Below are 19,408 nucleotides of genomic sequence, written 5' to 3' on the forward strand. Positions count from 1 at the left end.
ATGAGTGAGTGAGGGGCGGGGGGAATGAGTGCCCATGTTCTTTAGAATCTCGAAGTGTTGACAATAAGGGCTCACTCTCTACCAGACACCAGAGCAGTAGAAGGAAGCCATAAGTATTGTGAAGAAGGATTTCCCAGAAAACTTAACTAAAACATTGAAGGAGGCTTCTTTTATTATAGGTGTCAAATGTTGAGGAAACTGGAAACCAATGCCCTAATAGTTCAGAACTATGGCTGCTTGCTAAAATCATGGAGTACTTTAACAAATTGGTTCTTGGACCTCACCAGGTCAATTAAGATAGAATCTTCAGAAGCGGAGCTAGGCAAGGGTATTTTTTTAAAGCTTCCCAAGTGATCTAATGTACATTCCAGATTTAGAATAGGATGTCCCTCCCCAAGTATTTACCATTCAGAAACGTACCATAGGAGACATGTCTCTAGTCTAGGCTTTAATGGTATTTTATTTCTAAAGCCTCAAGGATTCCAAAGACCAGAAAAAAAAATTGTAGGAGCAAACACAGATACTGGGCACAATCATAACACTTGTACTTCCTCTGCCATGGCCCAGATCACACTTGGTTGTAATTGCCTGCGTAACCATCTTTGTCACCAACTGGACTGTTAGCTTTGCGGGGAGGGCAGGGCTATGCCTCCTGAGTACATTTGTTATTATTCCTGGGGCCTGCACAGTCTCTGGCACATGGGAATCTCTCAATAAGTATTTACTGAATGAAATTCTATATAATGTTTGTAAAAGCAAACACTTGTATGATTTTGAAGAACATTTGTGATGTCTTGGTATTTTATGGTATGAAAGGAGTTTTCAAGAATAAAATTCTAATTTATAATATTCATTTCTAGCAAATAAATATTTAAGTCCTTATGATTCAACTGGTGAGTATTACGAAGGAACTAAGTAAGTCATAAAGGGCGTAGGGGCCATCTCTCCTGCATCCCGAAGGGAGTTTATCCCACTTCTTCTGGACAAACAACATTAATAACTTAAAAAACCTCCAACAAAGGTTTTAGAGAAGACGCAGAAATGTTCTTCTCAATATTTTTAATAAAGGTTAAAGACATCATATTAAAACATTACCATAAAATCAGCTTCTAATTATTACAGAAAGAAGGGGCCAGCAATTCTCCTCCACTAATAGATAGATAGATAGATAGATAGATAGATAGATAGATAGATGATAGATAGATGATAGATAGACAGACTAGAAAAATTGTCAAAAGCGCCCATTTTAGGGCACTAGAAATTGATCAGAGATGGCCAACACATTGAAAACCTATTTAAGATTCAGGTTAGAACAGCACAGGTCTACACACCACCCACTCCCCAACCCCCGTGCTCAATCTGCAGCAATGGCAGTCCTCCAGTCCAGCAGCTTTGCTGCCACAGAAGAAAGACTTGACTTAGGGAGGGGGAAATGGAGAGAAATCTTATGACATTACATGCTAAAGGTAGCACCTTCTTCTCAGTGGTTGACAGAAACATTTAAGAAGACATCAGTAAAGTTTCAGACGATTTGAACAACACTCCTCACTGTCTTGACCTAATGCTAATCAGAACACGACACCTAACTACCACAGGGTATACATTCTTTTCAAGTGTACACAGGACATTTGCTGAGATAGGCCATATCCTGTGCTGTAAAACAAGTCTCAGCAAATTTCAAAAAATTGAAATCTTATGAAATATATTTTCTGGCCACAAAGAATTGAAATTGAAATCAAAAGAAAAAAATAAGGTAAGAAAATTCCCAAACGTTTGGACATTAATATATTTCTAAATAAACTTTGGATCAAATAAATCACAATGGAAGTTAGAAAAAACTTTGACCTGAATGATTGAGAAAATACAACTTTGAAATTTATGGGATGCAGCTAAAGCAATGCTTAGAGAGAAATAATTTTATATACTCATATGAGAAAAGAGGTTTAAAACCAAGTAAGTTTCCACAATAGGAAAGATACAAAAAGAAAAAGTAAACCCAAAGTTAAGTAGTAAGGGGGATTTTTAAGGTAAGAACAGAAATCAATGAATAGAAGACTTACAAACAATAAAAAAAAATTAGTTCTTTGAAAAGATTAATAAAATTAATTCCTAGCAAAACTAGTTTTAAAAAGGGAACAAATTATCAATGTCAAAATGAGAGCGGTATCACCACGATGAAAGAAGGTATGTCACTACAGGTCCTACAGGCATTAAAAGAATAAGGGAATATTTGGAAAACTTGTAACAGTAAATTTGATAGCTTACATGGAATGGACAAAGTCCTTGAAACACAGAATTTACCAAAACAGATATAAGAATAAAATACAATATCTGAATAGCTCAATACCTGTTAAGTAAATTAAATTGTTTATCAAAAAATTTTCCCTCAAAGAAACCTTCAGGACCAGATGGTTTCAGTGGTGAATTCATCAATCAATCAAATAAATAAATTCAATCCCATAAATTCATCAAACATTTAAGGATACTGATATCAATTTTATACAAACTCAGAAAGTAAAGAGGAAACACTTCCCATCCCACTTTAAGAGGCCAGTAAAATCATGATACCAAAACCTAACAAAGATAAGAAAATAAGGTTAAAGATCTATGTCCTTCATGAATAAAGATGCTGAAAGTCATTAACAAAATGTTACCAAATCAAATCCAGCACTACACAAATGAAACAAAAACCAGGACACTACATCGGGACCAGTGGATTTATTCCAAAGATGCAAGGTTGGTTTAACATTCAAAAATCAATATATTATTGATAAAAAGCTAGGGGCGCCTGGGTGGCACCGCGGTTAAACGTCTGCCTTCGGCTCAGGGCGTGATCCCGGCGTTGTGGGATCGAGCCCCACATCAGGCTCCTCTGCTATGAGCCTGCTTCTTCCTCTCCCACTCCCCCTGCTTGTGTTCCCTCTCTCGCTGGCTATCTCTATCTCTGTCAAATAAATAAATAAAATCTTTTAAAAAAATCAATATATTATTAATAGAAATATATTAATAGAAAAAAAAGGATAAAAGCATTATGATCATAATAATTGAAGAAAAATTTAAAATCCCATACTCTTTTAGGACTAGAAATTCTCAAAAAACTAGGACTAGAAAGGAACTTCTTCAATCTAACAAAAGAATCCATACAAATCCTACAGCTAGCATAATAGCTAATGGTGAACTACTGAATGCCACCCACCTCAGAACTGGTAACAAAGTAGGGATATTCACAACCACCTTTCTACTCAAGATTGCTTCTAAGTGATGCAATAAGGTAAGGGGGAAAAAAAGCATAAAGATTGGAAAGAAACAAAACTAAAAACATTTTGCAGAAAACAATTGTTTATACAGAACAACCTAAGAAATACTAAAGAAAAACTACTAGACTTATTTAATAAAGTCAAAGGACACAGGGCAATATACAGAAAAATACGTATTTCTACATACTACCAATAATTGGAAGATACAAAGAAAAGTTAAGTTCTATTTACAGTAGTATCAAAAGACCTAAACACTTAAAACTTAATAGATTTAACAAAAGACATAGAAGACTGCTGCACTGAAAACTACAAAACACCATGAAAAAAAATTAATGACCTAAATGAAGAGATATACAATGTTTGTGAACTGGAACATACATCATTATTATGATGTTAACTCTCCCCAAATAGATCTATAGATTCAATGCAATCACCAACAACACAGGCATTTTAACTCTGATAAGTTGATTTTAAAGTTTACATGGTAAAACAAAGGGCTATGAAACAGTCAAAACAATTTTGAGCAAAGTGCAATGGCTCATGCTACCTGATTCCAGAACTTGCTATAAAGCTGATTCCAGAACTTGCTATAAAGACAGCATAATGTTAGCATAAGGATAGGTAAATGGATAAATGTTACAGAATATGGGGCCCAGATATAGGCCCATACATTTACAGTTAATTGACTTTTGACTACGGTAGCAAAGCTGTGTAATGGGGAAAGGAAAGTCTTTTCAATAAATGGTGCTAGAAAAACTGAATAAATAAAGGGGGGGAAATGAGTCTTGATATCTACATCACACCAAACACAAAAATTAATTTGGGTTGGATCTCAGAATTAAAAGCTTAAACAATAAATTTCCTTCAATAAAACATTGGAGAATGTCTTCATGACTTATCTGCAGAGGACCCAAAAGATACTAATCATAAAAAAAAAAAAAAGGCTAATATGCCTATAGATTCTTCTGAGGAGAGGTTTTTTTTACCATTATGACCAATATGGACACAAAACCCAACACAGCAAGGTCTCGGGCTTCTGAAATAGGCTTTCGTGTTTCATTGAACACTTTTCTCAAAAGGAAAGTCTTACTACAAACCTCCCGTCTCACTTCCTTGCACAGTGCAGGGAGCAGAGATGTGCACTACGAAGTTAAGAAGTGAGGCATCCACTCGCACTGGGGATACTCAGCAAAATGGCAGAGTGGCCAGCTCCGAAGTCCTGCCCCTCCGCAGAAACACTGAGGAACAAACAGCAACTATTAGAACCAACATTGCCAGAACTCTTGAGAAAAGTCAAAGGTTTATAACAACCAAGCAGATGCTGAACCAAGAAAAGGACAACTTAAAAATGGTAGGAAAGTGATCACGGGACTTCTGGGGAGGATGGCAGAGTAGGAGGGGCCTAGGCTCACCTCATCCCACAGATACACATATATAACACCCACATCAGTATAAATAGCCCAGAACATGACTCAAAGACTGGCAGAACAGACTGTCCACAGCTAAATGTAGAGGAGAGGCCACAGTGAAAATGGCAGGAAGGGCGATGACGTGATCGGGAACTAAACTGACTTAAGGATGGTCTGCAGGAGGGAGGGACCCACTGGTTGGGGAAAGGAGAGGAGCAGACCCCAGACCAGGCACCCCAGGCACAAGGGACCTGTACTGGGAAGACGAATCCTCATAACATTCGGCTTTGGAAACCATATGACCTAACCGTGCATTCTTACAATCAGTGGGGCTTAACAGCTGGAACGTTAAAAATCAGTGAGCCCACCCCTGGGACAGCTGGAGGGTGATAGGAAACTGAGTCCCTGCCCTTAAAGAGACAATGAAACAAACAGCCCCATGGAGATACAGCATAGAAGCAGCTGTTTGAATGAAAAATACTTGGCATATAGGGGAAGGAGATTTGCTCAGGAATCTCAGAGCATATGCTGGAGGGGCAGGGATCTTTGGGAGACTTCAGCAAGAACAAAAGAGCTGGTGGATACCATTTCCCTCCCCTGCCCTCTCGCCTGCCTGCAGGGTACCAGCACAATGTGAACACTCTCACCTAGCTTGCTAACAATGCACCGTCACCCCCACCCCCTTCTGCAGACTGCCCTCTCCAGCCCAGCCTTAGCAGGAGTCTTCCTAGGTGGCTGCAGTTTCCCTCCCGCAGCAGACCAGGTGGGACCTTGCTGGCACCACACCCCCGAGGCCCCATATTCTCCTGCAGATCCACCCCATCAAACACGCCCTTGGCAGGAGTCCATCCAAAGCAGCGCCACAAGCCTGGCAGCGTGCAAGTAGGCCTGACCAGGGTCAGCCCACTCTAAAGTGACTTCTGCCCCAGAGAGAAGGGAAGAAAACCACACATACCAATTTGACTGCAGCCCCAGCAGTGGGCCGAGGCAGACATCTGGTCTAACTACAGGCCCCACCCACCAAGGAAAGCTTCCCAGGGGACAACAGAGGGAGAGTGCCCTGCAGTTCTGTGCCTCAACTCAAGCCAAGGCAGCCCAGACTAGCTCATTAATAGCACAGGGACCAAGCCTTGCCCACAAAATGCAGATGACTGGACTGAAGGCAAATATAACTCCGCCACAATAGTCGGGCACACACGACACACACAGACACCCCCGAAGTGCCAGGTTCTGGTAAAGAGGGGATATTGCACCACAGGGCATTATAGGACCTCTTCTTCATAAGTCCGTGACTTTCAAGAGGAGGACATATAGCTGACTTCCCTAACACACAGAAACAGACACAGAGTTACGCAAAATGAGGAGACAGAGGAATATGTCCCAAATGAAAGAACAAGACAAAAATCACAAGAGAGTTAAGTGAAATGGAGATAAATGACATGTCTAATAGAGAATTTAAAGAAATGGCCATAAAGATACTTGCTGGACTTGTGAAAAGAATGGAGGATCTCAGTGACACCTTCAACAAAGAGAAAACATAAAAAAGAACCAATCAGAGATGAAGAACTCAATCACTGAAATTTCAAATGCACTAGAGGGAATAAATAGTAAACTGGAGGAAGCAGAAGAACAGGTCAGTGACCTGGAGGACAGATTAGTGGAAAGCAATCAAGCTGAATGAACAGGAGAGAGAAAAAAATAAAAAGTAAAAATAGATTAAGGGAACTTAGCCACACCATCAAGCATAATAACATTCACATTATAGAGATCCAAATAGGAAAAGAGAGAGAAAAGGGGGGAGAAAACTTTATTTGAAGAAATAATAGCTAAAAACTTCCCAAATCTGGGGAAGGAAACACAAATTCAGATCCAGGAGGCACGGAGAGCCCCCCCCAAAATAAACCCAAGGAGGTCCACACCAAGACACATAGTAAAAAATGGTAAAAAGTAGTGATAAAGCAGCACAAGAAAACAGTTACATATAAGAGAAACCACATAAAGATATCAATTGGTTTTTCAGCAGAAAACAGGCCAGAAGAGAGACATGATATCATCAAAGTACTGAAAAAAAAAAAAAAAAAAACAAAACCTGCAGCCAAGAATACTCTATCCATCAAGGCTATCATTCAGAATAGGAGAGAAGAGTTTCCCAGACAAATAAAAGTTAAAGGAATTCATCACCACTAAAAACCAGTCTTACAAGAGATGTTAAGGGGACTCTGAGTAGAAAGGAAACACCATAAGCAGGAGTAAGAAAAGTAGGAAGCCCAGAAGCAGTGAAATTAAGTATGTCTATAAAAACCAATCAAGGGATTCACAAAATAAAAGGATGTAAATTATGGCTCCATATACCTAAAATGTGAGGGGAAGAGGAATAAACATTTAGTGCTTTTAGAATGGGTTCAAACTTAAGCGACCACCAACTTTAATATAGACTGCTATGTGCGTACGACGTTACATATAGACCTAATGGTAACCACAAATCCAAAACCAGTAATAGATACACAAAAAAATAAAGAGAAAGGAACCCAAGAACATCACTAAAAAAAGTCCGCAAACCATGAGAGGAGAGTAAAAGAACAGAGAAGAACTACAAAAATAATCATAAATAAGTAACAAATGGAAATAAATACAGACTTATCCATAATTACTTTGAATGTAAATGGATTAAATGCTCCAGTCAAAAGACATAGGGTGATGGAATGGATAAAAAAAGGAAGATCGAGCCCCATGTTGGGTGTAAAGATTACTTAAATAAATAAAAATAACTTTAAAAAAAACCATCCATCCATATGCTGCTTAAAAGAGACTAATTTCAGATCTAACGGCACAAGCAGATTGAAAGTAAAGAGATGGAAAACATTTCTCATGCAAATGGAAGTGAAAAGAAAGCCAGGTTAGCAATATTTCTATCAGACAAAATAGACTTTAAAACAAAGACTGTAACAAGAAATAAAGAAGGATGCTATGTAATCATAAAGGGAACAATCCAACAATAAGATATAACAATTGTAAATATTTATACACCCAACACGAGAGCACCCAAATACATAGAGCTGCTAATAATAAACATACAAGTGATCAATAGTAATACGATAATAGTAGGGCACGTTACCGCCCCACTTACAACAATGGACAGATCATCCAAACAGAAAATCAACAAGAAATCGGGGTCTTTGAATGACACACTGGACCAGTTGGATCTAAGAGATACATTCAGAACATCACATCCTAAAACAGTGGAATACACATTCTTATCAAGTACACGTGGAGCATTCTCCAGAAGAGATCACATGTTGGGCCACAAAACAAGCCTCAACACATTAAAAAAATCTGAAGTCGTATTATGCATCTTTTCCATCTACAACACCATGAAACCAAAAAACAACCATAAACAAAATCTGGAAAGAACATACATCCATAAAGGTTAAATAACAGGCTACTAAACAATGAATGGGTCAACCAGGAAATCAAAGAGGAAATCAAAAAATACATGGAGACAAAGGAAAACACAATGGTCCAAAATCTTTGGGATGCAGCAAAAGGGGTTCTAAGAGGGAATTCTACTCTATAGTTAGGAGTCTATTTCTTGGTTTGCCTCGGGCCCCCCCCGCCCCCCCCTTTGCTGGTTTACTGATGGTTACCGGAAGGGAGGTCGGTGGGGGGACGGCTTAAAGAGGTGATGGGGATTAAGGAGTGCGCCTGTCCCTGATGAACACCTTGTGTCGTACGGCAATGTTGAGTTACTGTACACCTAAAACTAATATTACACTGCATGTTAACTAGAATTTAAATGAAAACTTTAAAAAAGAGAGGGAAGTTTATAGCAATACAGGCCTACTTCAAGAAGCAAGAAAAATCACCAACAACCTTACCTTATACCTAAAGGAGAAAAAGAACAAAACCCCATACCAGCAGAAGGAAGGAAATAATAAATATTAGAGCAGAAATAAACAAAATAGAAACAACACAAAACCAAAAAAAAAAAAGATCAATGAAAACAGAAGCAGCTTATTTGAAAAGATCAACAAAATTGATAAACCTTTAGCCAGACTCCTCCTAAAAGAAGAGAGAAAGAGGGCTCCAACAAAACCAGAAATGAAAGAGGAGAAATAACAAACACGACCACAAAGAAAGATTTAGAAAGGACCCTGCTTGCCCGGGTGGGGACACGTGTTCAGAAACATGTGCCGCCTACATGAGCGCCCCCCAGAGGAATCGGAAGAGATCGTGAGGAGGACCCCTTGTCTGGGTGAAACACACACCTGTTCTCACGCTCCACCACCCCTGCGCTGCTGTTCTTTCCAAATATAAATATTCCTTGACCAGGTAACACATTCCGTGAACTCACCCTGGGGAAACTCCCGCGGGTGGTCAGATCTGTTCTCCCCTGACGAGTGGTTCAGGAGCTCCACGTTTCGGGGCTGCCACGGAAGCCGTGCAGAGCAGAGGGCTGGGACTCGCCAGCTGCGCCGAGGCCGACTCAGACCCTCGTCGCGGGCATCCCTGTGCCGCGCTTACCCAGGGTGGCGCCTTTCCCGGCTGTTGCCCCGCAGCCTTCCTCCCGCCTGCTGGTCCACGGGCTCCCAAGAGCCCCAGAAGATCCCTGAGAAGAGTGTCTTTGCCCTGTTCTTAGTCTCCCGTTTCTGCTGTAAATAATTCACCATTTTTATAGGCGAGATAAGGCCAGGCCCTTGTGAGCCGGGAGAGATTCGAGAGATGATGAAAGCTGTGTATTTTGCCCACAGCCCAAGGACTTCTGCCAAGCTGCCCCACCTGAGCTGGGATCCTGCCCCCCTTTGTGCCCCTAGGCACAGAAATGCCTTTCTTTACAAAGGTCTACTTTTTTTTTTTTTTGAGACTTTTTTTTTAGAGTGGTTATAGGTTCAGAGAAAAATGGAGAGAAAGGTACAGCACTGCCCATCTGCTCTCCGTCCTTGCACAGGCTCAGCCTCGCAGCCTGCCCGTTTCCGACGTCCCCCAGCAGAACGGTACGTTTGCTGCAATCAGTGAACCAACACGGACACATCATAATCACTCAAAGTCTATAGTTTACATTAGAGTTCACTCTTGGTGATGTCCATTCCATGGGTTTGGATAAATGTTTGTTTGATGACATGTAGCCACCATTACAGTATCATACAGGAGTGTTTTCTCTGTCTTAAAAATCCTCTGTGCTCCCAGAGAGGCCTACTTTTAATCTCAGGAATAAAGGTTTCCTGGAGTCAGCTCCTAACCCTTTTCAGCCTTCCACCCCCGGCTGTGGTCCTGGCCTGTTGGTCATAGCTTTGCTGGGCCCAGAATATAGCCCCCAGGGCGCCCTAGACAGGCTGCTTCCACCGCGAGCCCAAGCCAGTATTTCATCTCTCCCAGGTCCTCCCTGTCCAAGGCCCAAGCTAACCTCCCAACCAGTGGGATTTATAATCCAGTGCTCCCCAGCGCTAGCAGAATCCCCTGTGGACAGACAGAAACGGGACTGAAAGAAAGGAGTCCCATGGCCATGGGTCACAGTCACCGCTGCTGGCTGCAGCCCCGTAACAGTGAGACGTGTGTACTGTTGTATTTCTGCATTTGGTTGAGGACAGCAAGTTGAGCAACTGCTTGATAAACGTTAACCCTAGACTCCAATCGTTCTCACATCCAGGACGGGAAAATTGAGGGGAAGAGAAGAAACCAGTTTAACTAAAAAACAAGAAAACCATACTTACTCCTGCTTTTCTTATCAGGAGGGCTGGATTAAAATATCTAATTCAAAATAAAAACAATTTAAATCAGAAGCAAATGTAAGGAAGTCCAAATTTTCCCAAGAAGATGGTACTAATTGTTTGGAAAGCTCTAATTCTTATCCCTGTCCAGGGAAACTGATTAGTTTCCTTCCCCCCACCCCCTCCTCCTCCCCTCTTTCCTTCCGCCAAGACCCAGCTGTACTGTTGTCAGAAGCACGTGCCTAGTCCACTCCCCACGTCTGCCACAGAGCAGCTTTTTAAAAAAGCAAGTAGAAGAAACAGATACTGTGAAACCCACTGCTTTTGGCTTTTGTCTACTCTTTTCACTTGACTTGAGAGCTAGAACAGCCATCAAGCTCCCCCCTGGGAACGTGAAGGATCAGGCTGTGGACTGAGGGGCTGTTGGTTCCTGGCAGGCCTGGAGGAGGACAGAGTCTCAGACCCATTCTCTGGCTCCCGGTCAGCCGTCAGTCCTAAGGCTAGAGCTGCAGGTCACACTCCCCTGCAGTAGGCTCAGCCCCCTCACCCCTCCCTCTTCCGCTCTCCCTGCATGCCCCCTCTCACCTCCACACGCTGGCCCTCACTCATCACCCAGTCAAGTAACACTGTCCAGGAAGGTGGCTTAGACAAAGGAAGACATGTTAGGAGATCTAGGTTCGAATTAACTTAGCCCCAGAGGCCATAGCACAGAGAGCATCAGATGCATGAATTTGCACAGAACCAGTTAGACAAAGCAGATACTAGCAGCATTCCTCCCCTTCTCCAGCTCTACAGTGAAGACATGAGAGAAAAAAGTGGGGGCATGTAATGAGAGTAAATACGGTAATCGGTTCATTTGCTAGTTGGAGCTCTGGACTTGGGACTTAGGAGTGCCGGATGGGGGCCACACAGAGCCTACCTCTGACCTGGACTGAAATGTAGGGGAGAGACAAGATTGGCTCACATCCTGGGAAACAACCTACGACTAGGGAAGAGGAAGCACTGCTTCACTCCAGCGGGAGCCAGAGCCTCTGCCCAAAGTGTTCACTACTGCAAGAAGACAAAAGATTAAGGTAATGCTCCAGTCTTCACCAAGGCAAGGACTTCAGGGGTACTGATTGATCCTTTGTTCCTGCTTATTCGAAGCGGACCCCAAAGGAGAAGTCACAGCAAAGAAGTTGCCACCAAGCAGGTATGGATTTTCTTTCTTTCTTTCTTTCTCTTTTGCCGGGGGCAGATTGCCTCCCCAGCTCCCTGCAAAAAAAAAAGTGTGGGAACACAAATGGATCTTAACATTTGAGGCCAGCAGTCTAGAGGGTTGTGTGTCATGTTGGCCTTAGCTGTTCGCATTTCCAGGATGGGAAGAACCATGAAGATGGTCGCTTAATACTGAGTTCCATTAACCACGCTTCCTGATCATGCGCTTGCCTCCTAAAGAAATAATCACAGTGGAAATCTCAATTTTATATCAGCCACAATGAGTCATACATACAATCGGCCCCCCTCTCTGTTGCAGAGTTGGGAGTCTCCTGATCTAGAAAAATACCAAGGTGCGGGCCGGTGGGGGCTGGGTACAACTCAGCCCCGGTTGCTCTCAGTCGCTGAGTTCCTGTTGGCAGCCCTCGGGGCCAGGGCTGAGACAGCAGCACGACAGTCACAGGGCCTCATCATCTCTGCAAGGGGTCCCTCAGAGGCTCTTCCAACCCCCTCTCCAGCCCTTGGGGCTTGGGCCCCGTGAGTGTTCTACCTTTATTGTAGGCAGCCTGTCCCACAGGACACAACCTCTCCTACATGCGCTCAAAATCCTTTACGGATTTTGTTCTTTGGGGCTTATTTAAGGAAGCCTTCTCAACCTCCCAAGATGATGATGATAATAAAGTATTAGCACACTTTCTTTTAATAACTTTATCACCTAAAAAAAAATAGGCCTTTAGTCCTTTCTTCCAAATTAATTCTGCCCTTTCCCATTCATTTGAAAGTTGCCTCTAGGGGCGCCTGGGTGGCACAGCGGTTAAGCGTCTGCCTTCGGCTCAGGGCGTGATCCCGGTGTTCTGGGATCGAGCCCCACATCAGCCTCCTCCACTATGAGCCTGCTTCTTCCTCTCCCACTCCCCCTGCTTGTGCTCCCTCTCTCGCTGGCTGTCTCTATCTCTGCTGAATAAATAAATAAAATCTTTAAAAAAAAAAAAAAGAAAGTTGCCTCTATTGTGTACTAAATTCTCATTTTTACATGTCTGCTGCTGGATTTTTTTTTTAATTTATTTCCTATTCTAACATAGGAAATATTATAGAGCCAACTTCTATTATAGTTTTACTTGTTCTAATTGATCTTTACTGATATATACAAAATCTATTTTGTGTTTTGTTTTTTAAAGATTTATTTATTTATTTTAGATAGAGAGTGAGAGGGGGAAGAGGAAGAAGGAGAGAGAAACTCAAGCAGATTCTGCACTGAGCACGACATGGGGCTCGATCTCATCACCCTGAGGTCATGACCTGAACCAAAACCAAGAGTTGTATGCTTAACCAACTGAGCCACCCAGACACCCCAAAATCTATTTTGTGTTTTGATATTTTGTCTGGTCACCTTACTGAATTCTCTTAATACTTGTAAAACTTTATCAGTTAATTCTGTTGGAATTTCTTGGTGGACAACCATATTATATATGTAAAATGAGTTTTATTCTTTCCTTCCTCACCTTTACAGAGTCAGATTTTTTTTTTTTTTTTTTTTTTTGGTCTTATTGTCTTTTCTTGGCCTTCCAGCACAATGCAGAGTACTAGTTATGACTGAGGATAATCTCAGGGCTGATGTATACAGTTGTAGGAGTTGTACACTGCACAATTCTAGGGATACCATTCACAAAACCTTTGATGTCTAGGTATTTTTATGTTTCTGATTTTTGTTTTTAAAGATTTTATTTATTTATTTGAGAGAGTGGGGGGAGAGAGAGAGTGAGTTGGGGGAGGAGCAGAGGGAGAGGGACAAGGAGATTCTGCACTGAGCAGGGAGCTGGATGTGGGGCTTAATCCCACAACCCATGAGATCATGACCTAAGCCAAAACCAAGAGCCAGACGCTTAACTTACTGAGCCCACACAGGTGCCCCAATGTTTCTGATTTTAATTATTATTTCATGCTGTGAACTCCTATTTCTTGGAGACTTCTCTATAGGACTCTTTGACATAGGAGTGTGTGGGGGACTCTTCTGGCTTACAGGGGCCTTCTAAATGCTAGGATTTGAAGGAGACTGGGAAGAGTTCGCTGCCACCCAACACCTGCTCATCCACCCGCCATATCTCCTAAACTTCTGTGAAACACTGAAATAACAATATCCAAATGAAAATTAACATAAAGAGATACATCCAAATTCCTCATGTACTGTCTGAAACAATTCTCCTGGGTCTCTATGAATTCCAAACAGAGCCACACTCTGAAACCCTAGGCAGCAGGAACACTGCAAACACATGGAAGAGACAGGCAGTTGACTCAGAGGTCATCGTGCTCGGTTAAATATTGAAAGATAGTACTGGGTGTACTTTTGACTTGGGCTGACACCAGATCTCAACCCTGATCTGTGTCTGGGAACAAATTTTCTGACCCTTTGGATCTGATGACTGCATCCTAGGAAGCACAAAGGCCAAATTGCATTTATGGCCACCTGAAGATAGCAGCTGACTGCTCGCTTGAATTTATGCAGTGTGATGTTTCCTGTCTGAGTTTCCTCTGGGTGCCTGTCCCATGCCAGGGCCAAGGAGGGGGGACACTTGTGTTCACAATATTTGATCCATTTCAAAAAACTTTAAATATATGATCTCATTTTATCCCTGTGACTTTTGTTACAAAATGCAACTTACATAGTATGTAGTGTATCCCTTCACACTAGAGAAAGAATCAGAATCAAGGGAAAAGTTGTATCATTTGTTGCCTTTGTGACCTTGGACACACAGCCCCAGAGTCCTCAGTCATAAAGGGGATAATAAGACTTGTCTGGCCCTGCTCAACCTCGCAGAGACCCTTCTCTGCAGACCTCACAGGCGCTCCCACCTGAGATGATGATTTGGCAATCACTTCATAAATAATAAAACTGTACCATGAGTTAAAATTTGCCAACCTTTTCCCTTCATTGAACAAAGCCAATAGTTTATAAGCGTCACCGTCAACTTCGTAGAAACTCAATTTTTTTTTTTTTATTTGACAGAGAGAGAGCAAGAGAGAGCTAGAGGGCGCACAAGCAGGGAGAGCGGCAGGCCTAGGAAGAGGGAGAAGCAGGCTTCCTGCTGAGCAGAACTCAGTCCCAGGACCCTGGGATCATGACCTGAGCCAAAGGCAGACACTTAACTGACTGAGCCACCCAGTCGCCCCAGAAACTCAATTCTTTTATAATTTCCCTTTACCTGCTTTTTCCCCCTCTTTACCCTCTGGTCAGTTCTGACATATATACACACACATCCATACATTTCTGATTTTATACACTTACGGGTGTAGATACATATATGTCTATCTACACACATAAGACATACTACATATAAAACATACATATATATTACAATCCTGCTGTTTCCAATAGTTTCTATCCCTAAAATCATGAACTTTCTATAATTTCCCTCTCCACTTAGACCCCTTGCAGCTTCGACTCCAAGTTTCCCACTCTTGCCTCCCCATAATCTTGGTGACCTGGCTTCAAAGCTGTTTGATTTGGCTTATTTGAAGATTAAATATATATTCATCTCTTCCCCACACCCTTTCCCTGGGAAGGAGCTGTCTATCTCACCCCCAAACGCATATCGACTTTAAACAACAATTGACAATGCCAGTGATTTCACATGTGTGTTTGATTACTTCCTCTATTTTCTCGACCCCTAAAAATGTTTGAATTGCCTTACCCTCTGCCTGCCGCTCGGTCACCTTCTCCATCGCGTCCCTTTGGTGGACTGCCGATTTTCGGTCTGGGTTAGCTGGATTTCGTAGGTCCTTGCTACTCCAAGTGGGGAGGCAGACCAGAGGCGCCAGCAGACTCCGGGACCCACCCCAGGCCCAGGGCTTGGAACGTGCATTTAACAAGCTCCCCAGGTGATCTGTTTGCACATTGTTTAACATTGCAGAATCCCGATCTTCGATTATAAGCACGTGCTCTGAGTTACCTGGTGCGGATTCTGAAGCAGACAGCAATCTTAACTGTCACGGAGATTCCGATGTGGTTGGAAAGCGAAGGTCCTCCAAGCTCCAGTGCAGCTGGATTGTGACCTGGTTATCTTTTTATTCATTATTCTAGTGCTTTGAACCACTGTTGCTCCTTCTTTCCTTTGCTTCTTTAACTACTTTCCTCCAGCTTCGTCTGCCTCCTGGCCATCTGCTTCCTCGCAGCCCCGCCCGGCACCTGGCTCCACGGGCTGCCTTCTCTGTGGGCGTTAGGGCTGCCCAGGCGAAGCGGGACTGAGGTATGTGGTCACCCGCTTCAGTCTAATATTTTGGCTTCCCTTTTAATATTCTTTAAATATCTGATTAACATTTATTTAGTGACAAGTGATGGTATATTTTTAAATTGTGGTAAAATACACATAACATAAAATTTACCATCTTAGCCATTTTTAAGCGTAGGGTTCAGTAACATTAAGTATATTTAGATTGTTGTGCAACTGATCTCCAGAACTTTTTCATCTTGTAAAACTGAAACTCTACCCATTAAACAACTCCTTATTACTCTCTCACCCCAGGCCCTGGCAGCCACTCTCCTACCTTTTAAAACTTTATTGAGAAGTAACTACAAATATAGTTGTATATATTTAAAATGTACAATGTGGGGCACGTGGGTGGCTCAGTCAGTTAAGCGTCTGCCTTCAGCTCAGGTCATGATCTCGGGTTCCTGGGATCGAGTCCCACATCAGGCTCTCGGCTCAGTGGGGAGTCTGCTTCTCCCTCTCACTCTCCCTTTCTCTCTCTCTCTCAAATAAATAATACCAAAAAAGTACAATGTGATGATTTGATAGACATATATATTTTAGAATGATTACCAACGTCAAAATAATTAACTCATCCCTCACCCCACACAGTAGACAGTTAACTGCGTGTGTGTGTGTGTGTGTGTGTGTGTGTGTGAAGAATGCTTAATTTCTACCCCAGCAACTTTCCAATAAACAACATTACTAGCTGATTAACTACGTTAGCAATACTGTATTATCAACTCTAATGACTGTACATTGCCACCAGTTGACTTTGTGTTTCTATGAGTTTAACCGCTCTAGATGCCTACAACCGAACCCATACAGTACTTGTCCTTTTGTGATGGGTTCTTCATTAGCATAATGTCCCCAAGGTTCATCTGTGTTGCAGTATGTGCTAGGATTTCCTTCCTTTTCAAGGCTGATAAAATTACATTATATGTGTATACCCTTTATCATTTGGTGGCCAATTTGGTTGCTTCCATCTTCTGGCTGTTGTGAATAATGCTGCTGTGAACATGGGTGTGCAAATACCTCTTCAAGACCCTGCTTTCAATCCAGAAGTAGAATTGCTGGATCATGTGGTTTTATTTTTAAATTTTTGAGGACCCACCATCCTGTTTTCCACAGTGGCTGTGCCATTTTGCCTTCCCACCCACGGTGCTCGAGGATTCTAATTTCTCCACATCCTCGTCAGCACGTGTTATTTTCCGTTTCTGTGACAGCAGCCCCCCAATTGGTGTAGAGTGAGGTCTCATTGCATTTGTCTAATGATTAGTAACATTGAGCATCTTTTCATATATTTATTGGCAAGTGATGCTTTTTTAATGCAAAATGTGTATCATTTCCTTCATGGCCAAAATAAGTAATTTATTCTGTGCCATTTTCCAAGCCAGACAACTTCTTAGAAGGGATGTTTAAGTGTTTAGGTAATAAAATAGTCTACTCACTGCCTGCAAACAGCCCTGCACCGCACATCATTCTGTTTCTGGGTCTGTCTGCCGATTTTCGCAGGCTACTCAGGGTTGTCAGAGCCTTATCCTCAGGCGGCTGGCTGGAGTGGCCCCGTGTGACAGGCATAGGAGTGCCCCTGGTCACTCCACAGAGACTAGTCTACACTGTCAAGGAGCATAGGAAAGGAAACAATTGATGGTTTACTTCGTTTCTGAGTTATTCCAGCAATGTTTTGATACCCTTTGAATACGGTGGCTCCCAAGGCAGCCCCTCAGCCCGTCAGCCCTTTAAGTTGGCTCTGTCTGTATATCTGACATCCAGTAGCACTAGGAGAGGGTCTCAGTGGGTCGGTGGATCACTTGTCCCTTAGAGAGAGCAGTCACACCATCCTCACAGGCCTGCAGAGCCTGGTCCAGCCAGGCGCCCCCCTGAGGGTGGCCGTGGGTGGGGCAGGTCGACTGAGTGTCCTCTTCCCACAAGGTCAGGCTCAGTGAATTTGTGAGTCTCCTTTAGGAGGACAGAGATGGGAGGCTGTGCATACTCGTCTGCCACGCCGGTTCTTCTCATGTAATTGTCTCACAAATGTTGGCATTTTATCTGACACATCCTGTCTTCTGATGTGAGGGGACAAGGGAGGGGGGTAATGCTTTTTTCTATCAAAAGCTTTCCTTGATCTCTGTGCTTTAAAAAAAAAAAAACCAAAAACGTTGTTTGATGGGTCTCCTTTCAAAGCCCCAGATCTCACTGGAGCTCCCACCTTGCTGCCGACCCTAGTCAAAGCCAGCTCTTCCCCCTTCACAGTGGCCAGATAGAAAAAGAAGCCTCAGTCCTTGTCACTGAAGGAGATTAAAGAGTTAACAGCGCAGCAGAGAGGCAGGACAGGGTCAACCGCAGGCAGGCGAGGCAGCCCCGCTCTGCCTGACCAGTGGAAGGGGCTTCTCTGAAGACTTCCTTTTGCCGTGTTTGTCAGGGCGTTTGGCATCGGGCTGCCACACAGAGGAGACTGAGCAGGAAAGGCTCTGTCGGCCAGTCTGAGACGTGATCTCTCCTGGAGACTCCAGCGGCTTGTGCCCCTTCGTTGACAGGTACAGCGGAACCAGAGCAGACACTGATTCTAGCGAATGAAGCTTAGGCCTCTGGGCCCTTCCGTACATGGGCTCCCTCCCACAGTGATGCTTTGTAACATTTTCAAAAGTAAGATATTCAAGCACGGGTGTTTTTAGACGGTTTCTACTCCACTGTCCTATTTTCCCTAAAGTCAGGTGTTGGCAGAATGGCCATGGGCTCACTGAAGATGGGGTTGGGGTACATGCAGTTGAGTATGCATATGGTGGCGGTTACTTGCATGTGGAGTTACCGCTAACCACCCAGTGTAGCCACGGGTCCCAGGAATGCCCAGCTCTGCTGCTCATCCACCATCCTTGCAGGTGGCAGCACGGGCTAAAGGAGGGGAGTGAGGTTTGAGATGTGTGGAGCCAGAACCTCGGCCACGGAAAGTTCTTCCAAATATGAAGTCTTATATGGAAGAATCTTGATAGAGGTTTTCTTATGTTTGACAATAGTCCTCAGCTAGAAGTGAAGATGAAAATGTTCTCATTATCATAATAAAAAGCAAATTTTGGTCAATGATACTGGACAAAAAACTTCATTATCTTTCGGTTCTTCACATGCAAAATGACATTACCATATCATTGTTATATGAGGGGAATAATTTGTTTTCTACTGCTGCTGCCATATTACCACAAACTAGGTGGCTTAATACAAAATTTATTATCTTATAGTTCTACATGTCAGAGGTCCAAAGTCAGTATCACTGGGGAGAAACCAAGATGTTGTCAGGCTGGTGCCTCCTGGAAGGTCTAGGGGAGAATCTGTTTCCTGCCTTTTCCAGCTTCTAGAGACTGCCTGGATTCCTAGGTTCACGGCCCCTTCCTCCATCTTCAAAGCCAGTAACGTAGCATCTGACCACTTTTCCATTATCACATCTCCTTCTCTGACCAGACCTAGGAGAGTTTCTCTGATTCTCAAGGTCTGTTTCCTCAATCACATCTGTAAATGACCCTTTTGCCATATAAGGAAACACATTTACATGTCCTAGTGATTAGGATGTGAATATCTCTGGCAGCCATTATTCTGTCTCC

This window comes from Ursus maritimus, unplaced genomic scaffold (genome assembly GCF_017311325.1).
Source record: "Ursus maritimus isolate PB19 unplaced genomic scaffold, ASM1731132v1 scaffold_4, whole genome shotgun sequence".
Classification (NCBI taxonomy): Eukaryota; Metazoa; Chordata; class Mammalia; order Carnivora; family Ursidae; genus Ursus; species Ursus maritimus.